Raw genomic sequence first — 10,385 nt, forward strand, 5'->3', positions numbered from 1 at the left:
CGAAATTATATTTTCGTCGGCTATAGTCAACTTTAGCCGACGAAATTAAAATTTCGTCGGCTAAAGAAAGTTTAAATTCGTCGGCTAAAGTCTGAAAAAAAATTCTTTAGCCGACGAAAATATAATTTAGCCGACGAAGGAAAATTTCGTCACTTTAGCCGACGAAAAATTGTTTCGTCGGCCTGTTTTTTTTTTTTTCGTCGGCTAAAGTCTTTCTTCTGGTAGTGAATCCCCCTATCCCTTTTATATATAGAGATGAGATCTTCTTCCATGTTTTTTTTTTTAATGCATTTAAACCGGTACATTATTAATTCTTTAAAAAAAACCCGTACATCATTAGTTAAACATGACACACCACGTTTACTTGTTTTGAAAAATATAATAAAACAGAGACAAGTGAAATGTAAGAAGTCATAAATCAGAGACAAGTGAAATATAAATAATCGAAGTATAATGATTCATAGACTTCTTCCATCAATTTAAAAGATAACAAAGATAGTCGAGGATGACAGTGTACAATCTCAACTAACTACCTTGACTAGAGAAGATGACATGCTCATAGCCTAATGTAGAACCAAATGTTATATATACCATGAGCGGATACAGGCTCAACTCTAATAACAATAATCTCCAAATTTTAAGGCTACAAACAATCAACTTATCACAAGATTCTCAATATCCTTTCAACCAACCTCAAGAAAAAATTACCCATTCCAACATTGTATATATACCTGTGTTTAGAGCATCTCTTCATTACATTGACAACAATAAAATATCAACATCAAAACAATTGGTCATTGTAGATGACACCAAAACATTAGCACAACCACTAATCGAGACAACCCAAACCCTCGCTCAGAAGACGAGGGACTTGAAACTTATTAAACCTAAATGACAACTAACGGCCAAAATAAAAACCGTAACTGAAAAAAAACAAAAGAAGGCAAAGCCTTCACGAGTAACCTCAGTTTCTTGAAAGGGTATTGCTATTAACACACTCATTTTTACTATTAACACACCTTATTTATTTTCTTATCCACACATTTTTATTTTATTACAAACTTGCCACTTGAATTTGATTGATAATTGGTTCTCACCATATAAATGGTGTGTTAATAGCAAAATAGGGTGTGTTAATAGCACCACCCTTCTTGAAAAGCCTGCATCGAATTGTCAATAGCGACCATAAGAGGCTCACATTCCAGACCTTAGTAGGCATCAACGATTTGAGGATCCAACCACTTTTCCTCAATTCCGATCTATATCGAACTTCCAGTTTTCTACCATAAGTCCACCACGCACCACCCCACCCTAGCCAAGAAATCCAAATTGTTAGGAGGAGTTCCTCTGCGAGCTGAAAGGTAGATGCGAGGTCTTCAAGATGCTTTGGACTATGGTGACTTGTTTGATTAGTTTCAAGGTGCAAAGATGACATGGTGGAATTCAGAGAGACTCAAATACGATTGGATAGAGCAGCTGAAACTTCTACTTGGAGTGACATTTTTTGCTAGGGTGAGGCATCTGCCACCCAATGATTCGGATCGACCACGTTCTCTGCTACAAGTAGGGATAGTTAAAAAGCTCGCTCGAGCCGGACCTCAATCATGTTTTCTAAAATTTTAAGGCGGGGCGGGGCTAGACTATTCAAAAAAATCAAAGTCCATGGACCGCCCACAGGACCGGGTCTTAAGGGCTTATTAGGGGCGGGTTTTTTAGATGGGCCGAGCCGGGCTTATTATATACATATATCTAATAGAATTTTATCAAATAAAACAAAAAAACTATATAAAAAAAAATGTTATAATTTGTTAATGACTAAACTAAATGTAATAAAAAATCAAAATAAAATATAACTTAATGCATTAATTAGTTCACATACTTAATTAATAACTTTATAAAAAATATTTATAAAACAATTAATAGTTCAGATGCATGAGACCACATGATAGAGACTTGTACTTGTTATTTTGTAGATTGTCAATGTAATCCAACAAACTCATTAATTTTAAAAGTCTGCAAGTTGTCCGTCCGCAATAGATGAAACCAGTCCTCCAAAAACAACATAAACCAGAAACCTCTCTCACAAGCCGTGTCAAGAAGCTAAAGGAGAATGAATTGTAATGGGATTGCACAACTCAAACAAAGTTTGCATGGCTTTATATATACTCTCATCAGTGTACAAATATGGATACAAATCAATAACGTTAATGCTCTCTAAAGTCAGAGCCTAAACATATGCACATTAATCAAGCTAATGAGGAAATAAACAAGATATCTGGAAGTAATTCATGGGTGGTTAATTGCAGATTGATCAATGGCCTTCATGACTGAATCCTTGATTGATTAACTGAATCCTTGATTGAGGAAGAGTGAGTACATTCCTTAACATTCCCCCGCAAGCTGATCGGGAGTGCACGAACTGGAAGCTTGGAGACTAAAGATGAGAATCGTGCAGATGCAACACCTTTAGTGAAGAGGTCTGCAAGTTGGTCAGTTGTACAAAGGTAAGAAACTTGAAGCTCCCCACGGACAACCTTCTCACGAACATAGTGATAGTCAACCTCAACATGCCGAGTGCGAGTATGGAAAACCGGATTGGAGGCAAGAGAGATGGCACTTATGTTGTCACACCACAATTTAGGACAACTCAAAGGAAGACAAAGATCCTTAAATAAGTGCCAAAACCATGAAATGGTAACAGCAGTATATGCAAGCTGACGATACTCTGCCTCTGTGCTTGAACGAGACACTCCATGTTGCTTCTTAGAACTCCATGACACAAGATTAGGGCCCAAGTAGATGCATGATCCACCCGTGGAGATTCGATCATCAGGGTCACCGACATAGTCAACATCGGAATATGCAGTGAGAGCCAAAAAACCAGGCGTATAAAATAGGCCATGGAAGTAAGTATTTTTGACATACCGGAGAATCCTCTTAACAGCGACCCAATGTGTAGAGGTAGGACGATGCATAAATTGGCAGACTTGGTTTACAGCAAATGCAATATCCGGGCGAGTGATTGTGAGATATTGGAGTGCGCCAACTATACTGCGATACGTGGTAGGATCAGAGAGAAGCTGCCCATCTTGAAAACTAAGCCGGCGACCAGAGATAGCTGGAGTAGAAACTGGTTTAGATTTCAGCATTTCAACTCTTTTTAATAAATCAAGTGCATACTTGCTTTGAGTGAGAGAGAGACCGGGGGGAGTACGGGCAGCTTGAATCCCTAGAAAATAATGCAAGTCACCCAATCTTTCATAGAAAATAGCTTGCCAAGTTGAGTAATCAAACCCGTAATATGCGAGACATGGCTGCCAGTAACCAAAATATCATCCACGTATATTATTAAAGCAAAGGATCCGATTGTACGTATCGCATAGCATAAGTTAGTTGATACTATCTTTAGTGATAGAATCCTAGATTGATTGTAATTAGTTACTTTCCTAGTACAGCTAGAGTTGGCAAACCCTACGAGGGTTCTGTATGTATAAATACCAATGTATATCGAATACAGTGAATAAGAACGATAGCTTCTTCTCTGCACAAGTTTGTTTATGGTACCAGAGCATTGATCCTTGGCCTAAATCTCACAAACACAAACTCTGCTAAATCCTAGCCTCGTTCAACATGAGCGACGACACCAAGAAGGAACACAAGCTGGCCATACAGTTTCTGAGGGATGCCATCCTCAAAGAAGCTTCGACGTCCGGCCTTTCTCGCACAGCAGAACCTTGGGAACATCTCAATCATCAACTATATCTTCACTACTCTGACCAACCAGGCGCAATACTTGTACCTGGGTTACTTGCTGAAGATAACTACTCGGAATGAAGCCAATCCATGACAAACGCCTTGACAATCAAGAACAAGGCTGGACTCGTGAATGGAAGTAGTTCCAGAACAACTGAAGAGAACAATGAGCAGATGCAATGGGATCGTGTGGACACATTGGTTAGAACCTGGCTCACCGGTTCCATGACAAAGGAGCTCTCAAAGAGTGTCAAACACTGTAAGTCGGCTCGAGACATTTGGCTTGAGCTCCAAGAGAGGTTCTCACAAACCAATACTGTGCAATTATTCAATGTTGAAAATGCAATTCATGAATGTAAATAGGGAAACGAGACTGTCACAACCTTCTACAACAGGTTGAAGGGTCTTTGGGATGAAAGGGATGCCCTATGTGACTTGTCCACAAAAGGTGTCAAAGTTCAAAACTACATCAACACCCAGAAGACAATGCAGTTCCTAATGGGTTTGAATGATAGCTTTTCAGTCATTCGTGGAAGCATCGTGGCTATTGACCCTCTTCCGACCGTGAACAAAGTGTTTGCCATAGCACTCCGCCATGAAAAACAAGCAGAAGCCATGACCGGCAGCAAAGGAGCCCCTGCTCAGCTTGAGGGCGCTGCCTTCGCGGTGCGCAATGCGGCACAAGAAGAAAACTCTGAAGGGAGGAAGAAGTGTGCCAAATGCAACAAAGATAATCACTCTACTAAGAATTGCAAAGCACATCTTAAGTGCACTTTTTGTGGCTTCAAAGGTCATGTGTTTGAAGATTGTAGAAAGAGAATGGCAGCTTTGGAAGGCATACAAACACAGGCTAGAGGAAACAATGTGTCCTCACTGTTTGACAAGGAAGGCGGCCCACGCAGCTTCCCTTTCTCAAAGGCAGAGTGCAATGAAATCTTTGAGCTCCTCAACAAAAACCGCACTGCATCGGCAAATCATGCTGGTAATACCTCATCTTATGAGGAACTCTCAGGTAAAGCTTTTGGCTTTCGTAATGATACAAAGACCAGTGTATGGATCTTGGATAGTGGTGCCACTGATCATATGGTTTGTCATCCTCACTTGCTCACCCATGCAGTTCCTACCCAAAAACGTTTTGTCAAACTTCCTGATGGTAGTCATGCTAGGGTCACTCACATAGGCACGATGATTTTCTCTCCTCAGTTCAAACTACAAAACGTTCTATGTGTCCCAATGTTTTACCTTAATCTTATATCCGTTAGCAAACTTGCTCATGATTCTTTTTGTATCACAATATTTCTCAAACAAGTTTGTTTCATACAGGACCTACGATCGGGGAAGACGATTGGGATGGGCCATGAGAGGGAAGGACTATACTGTCTCAACAAAACCCAGCAATGAACATGTCATGTCGTCAACAGTTCATCGAGCAATCTCTGGCATCAACGCCTTGGTCATCCTTCGAGTCGAGTCTCTTCTTTATTTCCTTTCATGTCAAATAAGTCTTGCGATGCAAGCAAGTGTCTAGTTTGTCCTTTAGCCAAACAAACAAGAAATTCTTTTCCGTGAAGTATAATTTCAAGTGAGTCACCGTTTTCTTTAGTCCATGTTGACATTTGGGGAGGATACCATGAGCCTTCAATTTCTGGAGCTAAATATTTTCTTACCATTGTCGATGATTTCACTAGGTGTACTTGGGTTTACTTAATGGTGCAAAAATCTGAAGCTCAAAAACTTCTTGTTGATTTCATTCAACTTGCTGAAACTCAGTTTGAAAAGAAGGTCAAAATAGTTCGTAGTGATAATGGTTTAGAGTTCAAAATGGATGTTTTTTACTCTTCCAAAGGTATTGTGCATCAAACGAGTTGCGTCAACACACCACAACAAAATGGTGTTGTTGAACGCAAGCATTGTCATCTACTCAATGTAGCTCGTGCACTTCTTTTCCAAGCAAGTCTACCAAAATCCTTTTGGGGTGATGCCATTCTCACTTCTGCTTATCTCATAAACCGCACACCGACACCTCTACTCTCTGGACACAGCCCCTTTGAAAAATTGTTCAACAAACCTCCTAACTACACTCACCTCAAAGTGTTTGGTTGTTTGTGTTTTCCCTCTAGACATCCTCACAAACCCACCAAGTTCGACCCTAGAGCCACTAGGTGTATTTTCCTTGGCTATCCGAATGGGCAAAAGGGATATCGGGTTTATGATTTAGAGACAGAGTCTGTTTTCATCTCACGGGACGTCACATTCCATGAAACAGTCTTTCCTTTCGAAACACAGTCTTCTTCTTTAGCTTCAAATCCAGGTCAAACTAGGATTACGGGCCAAACACAGTATCCTCCTTCGTCTCGGGTTTCTACTGAACCAATGCTTAGAGTTTTTGATGATGATCAACCTTGGGTTACTTCTTCGAGTCCAACACCACCACCACATACCAATCTTCCGCTGCCTGCACCCACACTTGATCAACATGTTGTGCACCCTACTGTGTCAAACACACAACCAGAAACCACCCCACTACCCGAGACTCCAACTCCTAGTTCACCACCTTCCCATCCTGCTCCTCAACCTCGTCGGTCATCTCGACCCACTCAGTTGTCCACATTCTTGCACGATTTTCATGTTGATGCAGCACTACCCTCTCGGTCCCTCCTGTCGTCTTCACCGCCGTCAGGTACCCCTCACTCTCTTGCTAATGTCATCTCTTATCATCGTCTTTCACCTTCACATAGAGTCTTTATAGCTAACCTTTCCATACACAAAGAACCTACTTTCTTCTCACAGGCAGTTCGCATTTCGGAATGGCAAGCTGCCATGCGTGCTGAAGTTGATGCCCTTCAAAGCAATGGCACATGGAGCTTGGTTCCTTTGCCTCCACACAAGAGACTTATAGGCTGCAAATGGGTCTACAAGGTCAAGCTCAAACCGGATGGCAGTGTTGAGAGGTACAAGGCAAGACTTGTTGCAAAAGGTTATAGTCAAATTGAGGGTGTGGATTACAGAGAGACCTTTGCCCCCGTTGCTAAACTTACAACGGTTCGTGTTCTTCTTAGTCTTGCCTCGATCCAAGGGTGGCATCTCCACCAACTTGATGTGAACAATGACTTTCTCCATGGTGATTTGCATGAAAAAGTGTACATGAAACTTCCACCTGGATTCAGTGGAAAGGGGGAGACTAGAGTTTGTAAACTGCATAAAAGTCTGTACGGTTTGAAGTAGGCTAGTAGACAATGGTTCATCAAGTTGTCAATGGCATTAAAAGCAGCTGGTTTTCATCAGTCATGGTCAGATTACTCATTATTTGTTCGAGCTCATGGAAGTAAGTTTACTGCCTTACTTGTATATGTGGATGACGTGATTCTAGCAGGAAATAGTCTCGACGATATCATTGCCACCAAAACATTCCTTTCCAACCGGTTCAAGCTTAAGGATCTTGGACAACTCAAATACTTTCTGGGAATAGAAGTGGCACGTTCAAAGAGTGGGATTGCACTTTGTCAAAGGAAGTATGCTCTTGAAATACTAGAAGACACAGGCTTCTTGGCTACAAAACCCTCACTATTTCCGGTTGATCAAAACTTGTCTTGGACTCAAGGTGACGGTGAATTGCTCACAGATCCTTCACAGTATAGATGGCTTGTTGGCAGGTTAATTTACTTGACAATCACAAGGCCGGATCTCGTATATGCAGTACATATCTTGAGTCAGTTCATGGATAAACCACGTGAACCACATTTGATTGCTGCTCATCAGGTGTTACGATACATAAAGAGGACACCAGGACAGGGCATTTTTCTGCCATCTACAGGGAACATCGAACAAACAGCTTATTGTGATGCAGACTGGGCACGTTGCAAGGACACAAGAAGATCTATCACAGGTTATTGTGTTATGTTAGGCAATGCACCAGTGTCTTGGAAAACTAAGAAGCAAACTACAGTGTCTCGATCCAGTGCTGAAGCTGAGTATCGTTCCATGGCCATAACGAGTTGTGAAGTCACATGGCTTAGAAGCTTACTTAATGATTTGCGTGTCAAGCAACTGCAGCCTATTAAGCTATACTGTGACAATCAGGCAGCTCTCCATATAGCCACGAATCCGGTATTCCATGAGCGTACCAAACATATCGAGATTGATTGCCATGTAGTTCGAGAAAAGATTCAAAGAGGTATGATTAAACCTATGCATGTTCGAACTAAAGAGCAGCCAACAGACCTCTTTACTAAACCACTTAGATCCGTGCAGTTTAGAGCATTACTTGGCAAGTTAGGTGTTATCAACATCCACTCCAACTTGAGGGGGAGTATTAAAGCAAAGGATCTGATTGTATCGCATAGCATAAGTTAGTTGATACTATCTTTAGTGATAGAATCCTAGATTGATTGTAATTAGTTACTTTCCTAGTATAGCTAGAGTTGGCAAACCCTACGAGGGTTCTGTATGTATAAATACCAATGTATATCGAATACAGTGAATAAAAACGATAGCTTCTTCTCTGCACAAGTTTGTTTATATATTATTAAGTATATATGAATTGAACCATGATGATAAGTAAAGAGGGAAGGGTCTGCCAAAGAAGCCACAAATCCAAGTTCTACGAGATATGAGGAGAAGCAAGAAAACCATGCCCTTGGTGCATGTTTAAGGCCATAGAGTGAGCGCCTTAATTTATAGACATAGGTAGGATGAGTAGGATCAACAAAACCAGTGGGTTGTTTCATGAAAACATCCTCAGTGAGATACCCATGCAATAAGGCATTTTGCACGTCAAGTTGACGAATAGGCCATCCAAAATTAATAGCAATAGCAAGAACGAGACGGATAGTAGAATGCTTAATAACTGGACTGAATGTCTCACCATAATCAATTCCCTCCTGTTGATGAAACCCATTGGCAACTAACCAAGCCATCAGATCGGCGCTTAATCTTGAAGACCCACTTGTTGGGTAGGATGTTCATGGATGGGTGAGGAGGAACAAGTGTCCAAGTGCCTGCACGTTGAAGAGCACTAAACTCTTCTCCCATAGCCTGGCGCCACTCAATTTTCTTCACTGCTTGACTGAAACAGCTGGGTTCATGAGAATTAGAGTCAACAGTAGCAAGAACAGCATATTTGGGATTAGGTTTCCTGATACCACTCTTACCACGCGTACGCATATTATGAGAGGTGGTAGGAGCAACTTGGGTATTATGTTGGGCTCCAGTAGATGGTAGGGAAGTAGTCAATGTGGCAGGTAAGGTTGAAGGAGAGGGTGAGGTACTAGGAGCTGATGGAGACGGTGGTGAATTAGTGGATGATACTTGAGGGGCCACTGGTGAGGTGGAGAGTTGTATGGTCTGATGGAAGAATGGGAGGGATTAAGTGACATAGTGTGTGATGGGGAATAAAACTCCAAGATCTCAGTCGGGCGTCATGTGCAAGAGTAGCAGCAATAGTCTCACGGAAAGGAAAACAATTTTCACTAAAGACAACATGTTTGGACAAATAGACTCGACCTGTGGACAACTCTAGACACCGATATCCATGATGGTTGAGAGAATAACCAACAAAGACACACTGCTTGGACCGAAGAGCAAGCTTATGATTATTGTACGGACGTAAGTAAGGAAAACAAGCACAACCAAATGTCCGCATATAATCATAAGTAGGAAGACATTGAAACAATTTTTCATATGGGGAAGAAAAATTCAAGACACGAGTGGGCAACCTATTGATGACATAAAGAGCGGTGTTAAGAGCTTCAACCCAATATTGAGAAGGCATAGATGCATGAGCAAGTAAAGTGAGAGCAATATCAACAAGGTGACGATGTTTTCTTTCTGCATGACCATTTTGTTCAGGATGGTGAGGACATGATATTCGATGAGTTATGCCTTTGGCAAGTAAAAATTGTTTAAGGTTGCCATTAACATATTCACCCCCACCATCAGTTTGGAAGGACTTGATGGTACAATTGAATTGATTCTGAACATAAGCATAGAAGTTATAAAAGATGGAATAAACCTCATGCTTAAATTTCATTGGAAAAATCCATGAGTATCTAGAAAAATCATCCACAAACAAGACATAATATTTGAATCCTTGAATTGATAATTTTGAGGATGACCACACATTAGAATGAACTAACCGGAAAGGAAAATGAGAAACAGACTCAGACAAAGAAAAGGGCAGTTTAGTTGACTTGCCCAAAGGACATGAAGAACAAAATGACACAGTTGTAGACCCTAATAGAGGTAACACCTCTTTATTTAATAGTTGCTTCAAAATAGGGTGAGACGGATGACCAAGTCTTGAGTGCCATACTTGAGCATTGACTCGATGACCTAGAAAAGCAAGAGGACGACCACTAGAAAAGCTGATAGGATAGAGACCATTGCTACATTTTCCTTGCAAAAGCGTCTTCCGCGAGATCCTTCACACAAAAATGATTTGGATAGATTAGTACACAACAATTGTTGTCTATAGTAAATCGGTGAGCAGAGAGAAGGTTAGAAGAGGCATTTGGGCAATGATCCTCCTCTTGATTATAGAGTATTAATTAAATAATCGATTATGATATTGAAACTTGAAAGAAAGGTGATTGAGAAGACGGAGAATTGAAGAAAAAGAGGAGGGGGGGGGGGGG

Source organism: Fragaria vesca, linkage group LG5 (genome assembly GCF_000184155.1).
Source record: "Fragaria vesca subsp. vesca linkage group LG5, FraVesHawaii_1.0, whole genome shotgun sequence".
NCBI lineage: Eukaryota > Viridiplantae > Streptophyta > Magnoliopsida > Rosales > Rosaceae > Fragaria > Fragaria vesca.